Genomic DNA, 9,864 nt, shown 5'->3' with positions numbered 1-9,864 from the left:
AGTTCGATGGACCATCCCTGTTGCCTTTGAAAGGTTTCTTCCGCTGACCAAATTTAGAACTACTGAATACAACATTGACTATCGTGTCTTCGGTGTCGTCATTGTTATTCCGGTGTTTGTTCTTGTTGCGGCATGGCCGGCCATTGCCGGCCCTGGCCTCGGAGGTGCCAGGATTGCTGGAACTGTTGCTTCGACGAGCTCGCGAGCTATCTTTGCCCGTGCAAAAGCGGGTCATTAGTGTTGTCAGGGCTGCCATGGTTTTTGGCTTTTCCTGCCCGAGGTGTCGGGCAAGCCACTCATCATGGACACTGTGTTTAAAGGTTGCTAAGGCTTTGGTGTCTGGACAATCCATGATTTGGTTCTTTTGAATGAGGAACCGATTCCAAAGCTTGCAGGCTGACTCTCCGGGTTGCTGGATTATGTGACTTAGGTCGTCGGCATCCGGAGGTCGTACATAAGTGCCCTGAAAGTTGTCTAGGAAAGCGTCTTCTAAATCTTCTCATCTCCCTATGGAGCTCTCTGGGAGGCTATTCAGCCAGTGCCTTTCTGGTCCCTTCAACTTCAAGGGGAGGTATTTGATGGCTTGGAGGTCATCTCCACGAGCCATGTGAATGTGGAGAAGAAAATCCTCGATCCAGACGGCAGGGTTTGTTGTTCCATTGTATTGTTCGATGTTTACAGGTTGAAACCCTTCCGGAAATTGATGCTGCATTACTTCATCAGTAAAGCACATAGGGTGTGCGGCACCTCTATACCTGGCTACATCGTGACGTAGTTCGGATGACATATGTGTTTGCTGCTGACCTTGAACTTGATGATTTTGATCGCGCCAGGTTTGGTGGCCGTCATCTCGTGCCGGGGCACATCCTCTGGATCCATAGATTGATCTGGTCTGACCGGCTTTATTGTCCATGTCCTGACGTAGGTCATAAGTGTAGTTTGGCGCCGATGTCTCCCTGCCTCTATGGTGAGGTGGTGCGGGCTGGTGTTCAGCGTGATGGGCCGGTTTGTCCCGTCCACGTGGTGGTCGGTCTGGTTGATAAGCATAGTTGTATTTTGATAGAATTGGCTCAAGGGTTTCATCGTCGAACTGTGGCAGCAGCCTGTGCTTGGGGTAACTCTTTACTGGTCGCTCAAGGCCGTACTCTTTGGTGGCTAGGACCTTAGTCCACCCATCGTTAAGCGTGTCCTGTTCAGCTTGAAGCTGCTGTTGTTTCTTTTTCAGGCTCCGCGTAGTGGCGATGAACTGTCGCTTGAAGTGTTCTTGTTCGAGGGGTTCCTCTGGGATGATGAAATCTTCATCACCGAGGCTCACATCCTCTTCGGAGATTGGTAAGTAATTGCTATCCTCCGAGTCCTCTTGATCAACGTGCTCGGGGCTGTACTGACCCTCCTCCCTCTCATCTTGCTCGGACATGGGCTCGACGGGGGTTGTCTTTGGCATTGTCCAGGGTTTCATTATCTCCGGTGCCGGTAGTGCTGTCCTTTGCCTGACGCGATCGTGAGTGGCGTCGCTGATGCCGGCGCTTTGGTGGTTCGTCGATGGGCTTGTCCATGCCTGGATCTTGAATGCCATCGCCGTCCTTTTCCTCAGGAATTTCCACCATGTATACATCGTAGGTAGAAGTGGTCGTCCAACGCTCTGTAGTAGGCAGGTTTTGGCTTTGCTCGGCATCGACATCATCGTCCATACCGTCGATGTGTTCGGAAGCATATCTAGCATGTCGGTTAAATCCTCGAAAGTGGCTACTAAGTGGGTGGTGGGTGGGGCGTGAAATTCCCCGACCTCAGCCCCCAGCCAGTGCTGGGTGTAGTTGGAGGTGAAGCTTCCGTAATGGTGAGAGATTGTATTAAGCCCAATGCCTTGTCTAAAAGCGGGAGCTGGATGGGAGTATGCGGATCTGCGACAAGATTTGCACCGGATCTAAGGCCGAGGCAGGTGTGAGCACTGGCCCCTGGACAGGATCTGATAGCAGATTCGAAGGGCCCTCTTTATGAGGGTGGGGAGCGGTAGTCAGGGCCATGAATCCCTCGAAGATTAGATCACCTAGGATATCCGCGACGTAGTTCAAGTTCCCAAACCTGATCTGGTGACCAGGGGCGTAGCTGTCGACCTGCTAGAGGCGGCCAGTCGAGTCAGCACGTAGCACAAAGCCGCCAAATACAAAGACCTATCCGGGGAGAAAAGTCTCCCTGGACACAGTATCATTGTTGATGAAGAGGCGCGCCATCAATCCTTCTGTTGACAACACAACAGAGCTCTCAATGAAAGCACCAATGTCGGTGTCAAAACCGGCAGTTCTCAGGTAGGGGGCCCAAGCTGTATGTCTGAGGATCAATGGTAACAATGGACAAAGGGACACAATTTTTACCCAGGTTCGGGCCCTCTTAAAGGAGGTAAAACCCTATGCCCTACTTGATTGTATTCGATGAGTATAGGGGTTACAAGAGTTGATCTACCTCGAGATCGTAATGGCTAAACCCTAGATTGTCTAGCCTATGAATATTATGATACTATCTCCGGTCTAAGCCCTCCAGTTTATATAGACACCGGAGGGGCCTAAGGTTGTACAGAGTCGGTTTGTAGATAAAGGAAATAGCCTATCTTGACACTTAATCTTGCCATTCACGCATACAGGACTCCTAACCGGACACTGTCGGCATCCTGGGAATGGGGGTCCCCAGACTTGCCTGCGTGCGACCTGCAGTGTGGCTCACCAGCGGCCCAGTACGTCCCGTCTTCATCAACCCAAGTTCAAGACCCTCGCGAGGGGCCAAGCCTCGCGGGGCAGACAACACAAGGCCTCCTCAGGGGCGGCCTCACCAGGCAGGCTCGCGAGGAGGTGGAGAGATCAAAGCAAGGGGTACCTCACGAGGTGCTAATGACGCAAGCCATGACGATCAAGACCAGACGGGCGCCAGGCGGGCGCCAGCCTGCGCAGTGTCCTCGTTTCCTCTTTGGTGCAAGGGGGCAAGCACAGGCGCGGCATACCGAGGCATCAAGAAAAGGTTTCCATATCGGTGCAATGAGACCAAGACCAGCAGGACGGCAGGACGGAGGTCACCATGGAGCCCAATACGGCGTCATCACCAGTGCCTTTGGCAGTCGAAGACCACCTTTAGTTAGGGTAGCAAGTACTAGTTGTCCCCTTTCAAAATGGTCCTTGTTGGCTCCCTTCCCGCTCAATATTTGGGAAGAGGACCAGGGCCTCTATAAATAGAGATAGCCACCACGGTAGGGAGGGATCGAATCCCGGACAAGTAGAACTCCACCACCACCACAAGAACACCTCTCCTCGCGAGGTTGTTCTTCCTCTGTACTGTTCATCATCAGCCCCAGAGGCAATCCACCACACCACACACAGGAGTAGGGTATTACACCACAACGGTGGCCCAAACCTGTATAAACCCCGTGTCTCTTGTGTTGTTCATCGTGCTAGCTTAGAATCACGGCGAGGTTTCATGGCGTGATCGGTAGGGAGAAGATCTTCGTGCGCACCCCAGAGTTCGAACCTTAAGGGTTTTGCCGGAACCTAGTATCCGACATTTGGCGTGCCAGGAAGGGGTGTGCCGAAATCTTCTTTCCGCTGTTCTGCGTTTCGTTGCTTCGTCGCATCCATGGCAGACGCTCGCCGAGCTCGTGCCGAGCACTGGGCTGCTCTTGCAACCCACGTCGCCCAGATGGCTCCCGTCGGTGGGCCTCCTTGTCGTTCTCCGTCGCCCGCCGCCAACACCGCCACCGGCCTAGTGGGGAACAAGCAGCAAGCATCTTCGCTGCACCCCTCGGTGCGGTGGGAAGGCCGCACCGCCACTCCGTCACTGACCCCAGCTGGTTCGTCGTCCCACGCTCGTCGCGCTCCCACGGACGTGCAGGCCGCGTTGCTCCTGGCACGTGAGCTCCTGCACTACCGCCCCATCGATGACCTCTACGAGGAGTGGCTTGCTTGCATCACCGAGCTTGTTAGTGCCGCGGGGGGCTCTCCTGCGCTGTCGCTCTTGCTGCCTCGCCCTCTGTCCTGCATGGGCGACGCGGCTCAGGGAGCGCCTTCGCCACCTCCTCCCCAAGAAGGCGCCCTGGCTCCAAGGCACGCGGCTCCTGGACATGACCCACCATGTCCAGCGCCCGCGCGGCAAGAAAGAAGCTGCCAAGAAATCCCCTGGCCTCAAGAAGGCGCACACGTGCTCCCTGCGCCAGCACGTCAAGACCGCATCCCTGCACCAGCACGTCAAGACCCCGTGCTACCCCAGGCGGTGGCACACGGGAACCATCAAGAGCAAGCCCCGCGTCTGCAAAAAGCTCCGGTGGCCATGGCAGGCTGCCGCGCCTTCACCACCGAGCTGCGTAACATCGCCTGGCCCGGCAAGTTCAAGCCAGACTTGCCTCCTCGCTACGACGACACTGCCGACACTGCGGAGTTCCTGCAGCTCTACGAGCTGGGCATCGGGGCCGCCAACGGAGACGAAAAGGTCATGGCGAACTAGTTTCCCATGGCGCTCAAGGACGATGCCCGCACCTAGCTCCTAAACCTGCCTCCCGGCTCAATCTCCTCTTGGGACGAGATGCGCAACAGTTTCATCGCCAACTTCCAGGGCACTCGCGACCGCCCTCCGGCCATGGGTGACCTGCGCCACATTAAGCAGCAGCCTGGAGAGACTCTACAGAAGTACATCCAGTGGTTCAACAACGCTCGCCTCGAGATTCCCAAGGTAACTGAGGAGGCCATCATCTCAGCGTTCTCTGATGGCGTCTGCGATGTCAAGATGAAGGCGGAGCTCGCCATCCACGAGGATCTATGCACATCTCTGGAGCTGTTCAACCTGGCGACCAAGTGTGCAAGAGCTGAGGAAGGACGCCTCTCCCTCCTCGAGCTTCCAGCTGCTGACCCAGAAGAAAAGAAAGCCAAGGCCAAGGACGTGAAGCGTAAAGGAGCAGCCGTGCTCACAGCAGAACCAGACATGAAGCATGGCAGGGACCAGCCAGAGTCGTCCACGGGTAGCCGATTCTGCGCCTACCATAGCCTCTACACCCACAACACTAACGAATGCCAGGAGCTCAGGGTCGTCCGAGATGGACGCATCGGTCGACGCCCCGAGCGCAACGATCGGGGCTACAGCCGAGGAGGAGGAATAGGTGGAGGACGATGGGACGACCGAGGCCCTCGCCAGGAGTGGCGTGACCGACCCCGCGAGGATCGCTAGCAGGACCAGCCTCGCGAGGGGGCTTGGAGGGATCAACCTCGCGAGGACCGCCCACAGGGCAACACAGTCCTTCCTCCTCTGCCACCACCGCCAAGGAAGAACGATGACCACCACCAAGACGAGTGTCATGCCCAATATGCAACCCTATCCAAAAGGAACTCGAAGGTCCCACCAAGGATAGACCCGCATATTGAAACGCTTTTGCAAGGTGGATATCATGACATCAACATTACATAATAGATGGGGATACATACATAGGGCATACAATGCCACATGAATACAACATCACAATACATAAGAGTGTCATCCGACTACAGATGGCACACAAACAGAAACTCAAACGACATCCACCCTGCTAGCCCAGGCTGCCGACCTGGAACCTATCCCCTGATCGAAGAAGCCGAAGAAGAACTCAACGCAAGCAAGCATCGCTCTCGCGTCATGATCATCGCATAACCTGTACCTGCAACTGTTGTTGTAGTAATCTGTGAGCCACGAGGACTCAGCAATCCCATTACCATGGGTATCAAGACTAGCAAAGCTTAATGGGAAAGGAAGGGGTAAAGTGGTGAGGTTGCAGCAGCGACTAAGCATATATGGTGGCTAACATACGCAAATAAGAGCAAGAAGAGACCAAGCGGAACGGTCGTCAACTAGTAATGATCAACAAGTGATCCTGAACTCCTACTTACGTCAAACATAACCCAGAAACCGTGTTCACTTCCCGGACTCCGCCGAAAAGAGACCATCACGGCTACACACGCGGTTGATGCGTTTTAATTCAGATCTGGTGTCAAGTTATCTACAACCGGACATTAACAAATTCCCATCTGCCTATAACCGCAGGCACGGCTTTCGAAAGATTATACCCTGCAGGGGTGTCCCAACTTAGCCCATGACAAGCTCTCGCGATCAACGAAGGATATACCTTCTCCCAGGAAGACCCGATCAGACTCGGAATCCCGGTTTACAAGACATTTCGACAATGGTAAAACAAGACCAGCAAAGCCTCCCGCTGTGCCGACAAATCCCGATAGGAGCTGCACATATCTCATTCTCAGGGCACACCGGATGAGCCAGACGTCGGGTTGGCATAGACCCTGATTGCCCAGGGGGTGCTGGACATCGCTCGGTTTGGACCAACACTTAGACAAGCATTGGCCCGGGGGGCGCTAAAATAAAGATGACCCTCGAGAGGGCGACTCCCAAGGGAAAAGTAGGTGGTGGTGAGGCAAATGGTAAAACCAATGTTGGGCCTTACTGGAGGAGTTTTATTCAAAGCGAACTGTCAAGGGGGTCCCATAAATCACCCAACCACGTAAGGAACGCAAAATCCGGGAACATAACACCGGTATGACGGAAAACTAGGGCAGCAAGAGTGGAACAAAACACCAGGCATAAGGCCGAGCCTTCCACCCTTTACCAAATATATAGATGCATTAATTAAATAAGAGATATTGTGATATCCCAACATAATCCTGCCCACCATGGAGCAATCTTCAACTTCACCTGCAACTAGCAACGCTATAAGAGGGCTGAGCAAAAGCGGTAACATAGCCAAGCAACGGTTTGCTAGGAATGGTGTCAAAGGTCAGAGGTTCATGGCAATTTGGGAGGCTTGATGAGCAAAAGATAGGTAATGCAGCATAGCGATAGAACAAAGCAACTAGCATAGCGATGATAGTAGTGAGATCCAGGGTAGCGGTCATCTTGCCTGAAATCCCTCAAGGAAGAAGAACGAGTCCATGAAGAAGATGAAGCCACGAGGACGAACCAAGCGTAGACGAATGAATCCTCATCGTCGCAACGAAACGGGAACTATCGAGAAGAAGCACACAACATAGTAAACACACCACACATGAACATGACATGATGCACAAACAAGCATGATGCAAGACAAGACTACATGAAGCTACTCATGGCAAGAGATGATGCAAACAAGAGCAACACATCAAGGCAAGTTTAAATGAGGCCGGGAACAACATATAACAATTCCGGTAAGTCCTCATATGCAAATTTCGAAGTTGGTCCAGATCTGAATAAACCTTATGTTCAAGTTGTTAAACAGCAAGTTAAGATGCACCAAGATGATCTACACGAGATTCTAGTCAAGTTACATATAAAGTTCATTTAGTTCGGAGCTACGGCCTAGAAGATATGAGCAAAACAAGTTAAACATGGCATTGATGCGAAATGCATACAAACATCAAGCAAACACACCAAAACAAGGATGCAACATGATAATATGAAGCTACATGCAAAATCAAGCAAGTTTCATATAGAGCACACTCAAAACGGAGCAACGGTGCAACCCACACACACTATACAAGTTATAGCAACAATCTGTCCAAAACAACAACTAGGCATCTCGCAAGCATCAAAACAACATGCTACAGGACCTCAACAAGAAAACAAAAGGCATGGTCATGATGTATAGGTAAAGCATAACAAAACATGAACACTGAGCTATCTCCAGAAATCACTAGAACATGCTCAAACACACATGGCAAGATTGCAAGTAACAACAATTCAGACTTTGCAGAAAATAACATCAGGTTGCAATGTTTAGAGCTATCAAACAACATGTTACAGGAACTTATCATGGCAAACAAAGGCATGGCATGATACTACTAAATGCATAGAACAAAAGTACCTTACTGACCATGAGCCAAAAAGGATCAGAAGATATGATGGCACCCATGTAAACATGGCAAGTTATAATACAGATTCATACATGGCAGGAACAACAATAAGTAGGCATGTAGATGAGCTTGTACCACTCACCACAGAGCAATAAATGGCATGGCAAGGCAACAAACAGTAAGAAGGCATGTTTGTGGAGCTGAGCATGGCAAGAGCAAGTCCATAGGGTGCATGTATCACTAACAACAATCATGGCAACAACTGAACTTAATGTTAACAGGCTGACAGCAACATTATTTAGCAACTTTGGAGCAAGATAACAACAAGTTACAGCAGGCTACAATTGCAACCAGGGGCATGGATGGATAGAGCATAACATGTATAACAAAACACCCTTAGTGAACATCTCCAGATTATGCATAGAATGACTAGTAGCAGCAGGTTTACATAGCACCACCAAATAACAGATTTAGCCTAGCAAAACAGTAACAGCAAGTACACTACTTAACAAGCTTGATTCACTCATCACAAGTCATTGCATGACAAGATAAGCATAGCATCAGCAAGAAGACATGTTTATGAAACAAACCAAGGCAAGAACAAGTTCATAGCATGCAAGGATCAACTACAACAACCTTGGAAAAATTGAATAACATGTAAACAATCTACCAGGAAACATTTTGTAGCAAAAGTAAAGCACGCAAATGATATGCTAGACTACTCCATAATTGCAAACAGGGGCATGAATGGATAGAGAACAACCATATGTTCAAAACACCCTTACTGAAGTATCTCAAAATATGCATGGATCTCTCTGTAGCATCATGTTTACATGGCATCAAAATAACAGCAGAACAGGGACTAAAATCAGCAACATCATGATGCCTAGTTTGCATGCTTGTGCTAGTCACCACATTGATCACAAAAATACATGGCAAACACCAATATAAAGATGGCATGACATAGATCAAAACACATGTAGACATCAATCTCATAGGATGCACACATCAATCATGGCAAAAATGACAAAAGAGCAAGTTTTGTTAACAGACAGCAGACAACATTATGACGCACTCTTGCAACGATGATTCAGGCATCAAGATGAGCTCAAATGAACATCACGCAATGGAATGAAATGAAGTACTCATTGAGTCGAACAATTTGACATATTACACGCACAAAACGGAGCTACGGATGCAGAGATATGATGCGATGAATATGGCATGATAATGTCACATATTCGGGGACAGGGAAAAAACTGACGCCCGAGCGCAACATAGTAAAATATCGCACGAGCGGGGTTTAACTGCCGGGTGCTCACCTAGGGCCCATGGGCCGGCTCGTGGAAGGGTCTAGTAAACCGAGGCGGTTCGGGCACGGGTTCACGAGGCCCGGACCGGTTCGGCTGAACCGGCCGGTTCTTGCCGTCTCAAGGCAGTTCGGAGGCTGCGCGATGGGGCCCGCGTGTCAGAGACACGGGCACCGGTGTAGGTCAACAGTGAGGCGAGCGGCGGCGGTGACTCAATCCGGCGAGGCGAGGTGGTTCGGGACGGCGGATCCGGGGCCAAGGGGTCCCGTTCCCGGGGTTGGCGGCGCCGGAGGGTCGTCGAGATCACCGGCGAGGTGCGGGCGACGAGGTTGCGCGCGAAGGCCAGGAGGCGAAGGAAGTCAACGGCGTGTTCGGGGCAGCACGGGGAGGCACCCGGCGGTGGAGCGGCGTCGTCGGTGAGGCGCGGCGAGGGGAGACAGCGGCGGGGGCGCGCTCCTGCGAGGCCCGGTCATCGGAGGTGGCCTGCAGCGAGGCGGCGGAGCTCTGGATCGGGAGCTCCTCTCACGATCTAGAGCTTGGGGAGCAGGACGGCGTGGTGCGGGCGCCTCGGGCCCAGATCGGCCCAGGGCGGGCCGCAGATGGGCCGGCCGGGCCCTGGGCAGCGCTGGGAGGCCAGGGGGGCGCGGGGGCGATGTGGCGACGCCCGGTTGGTCGGGGCGCCGGCGCTGGCGGCGGCTGGCGAACGGCGGCGC

This window comes from Triticum dicoccoides, chromosome 7B (genome assembly GCF_002162155.2).
Source record: "Triticum dicoccoides isolate Atlit2015 ecotype Zavitan chromosome 7B, WEW_v2.0, whole genome shotgun sequence".
NCBI classification, from domain to species: Eukaryota; Viridiplantae; Streptophyta; class Magnoliopsida; order Poales; family Poaceae; genus Triticum; species Triticum dicoccoides.
This window is presented reverse-complemented; position numbering follows the sequence as displayed.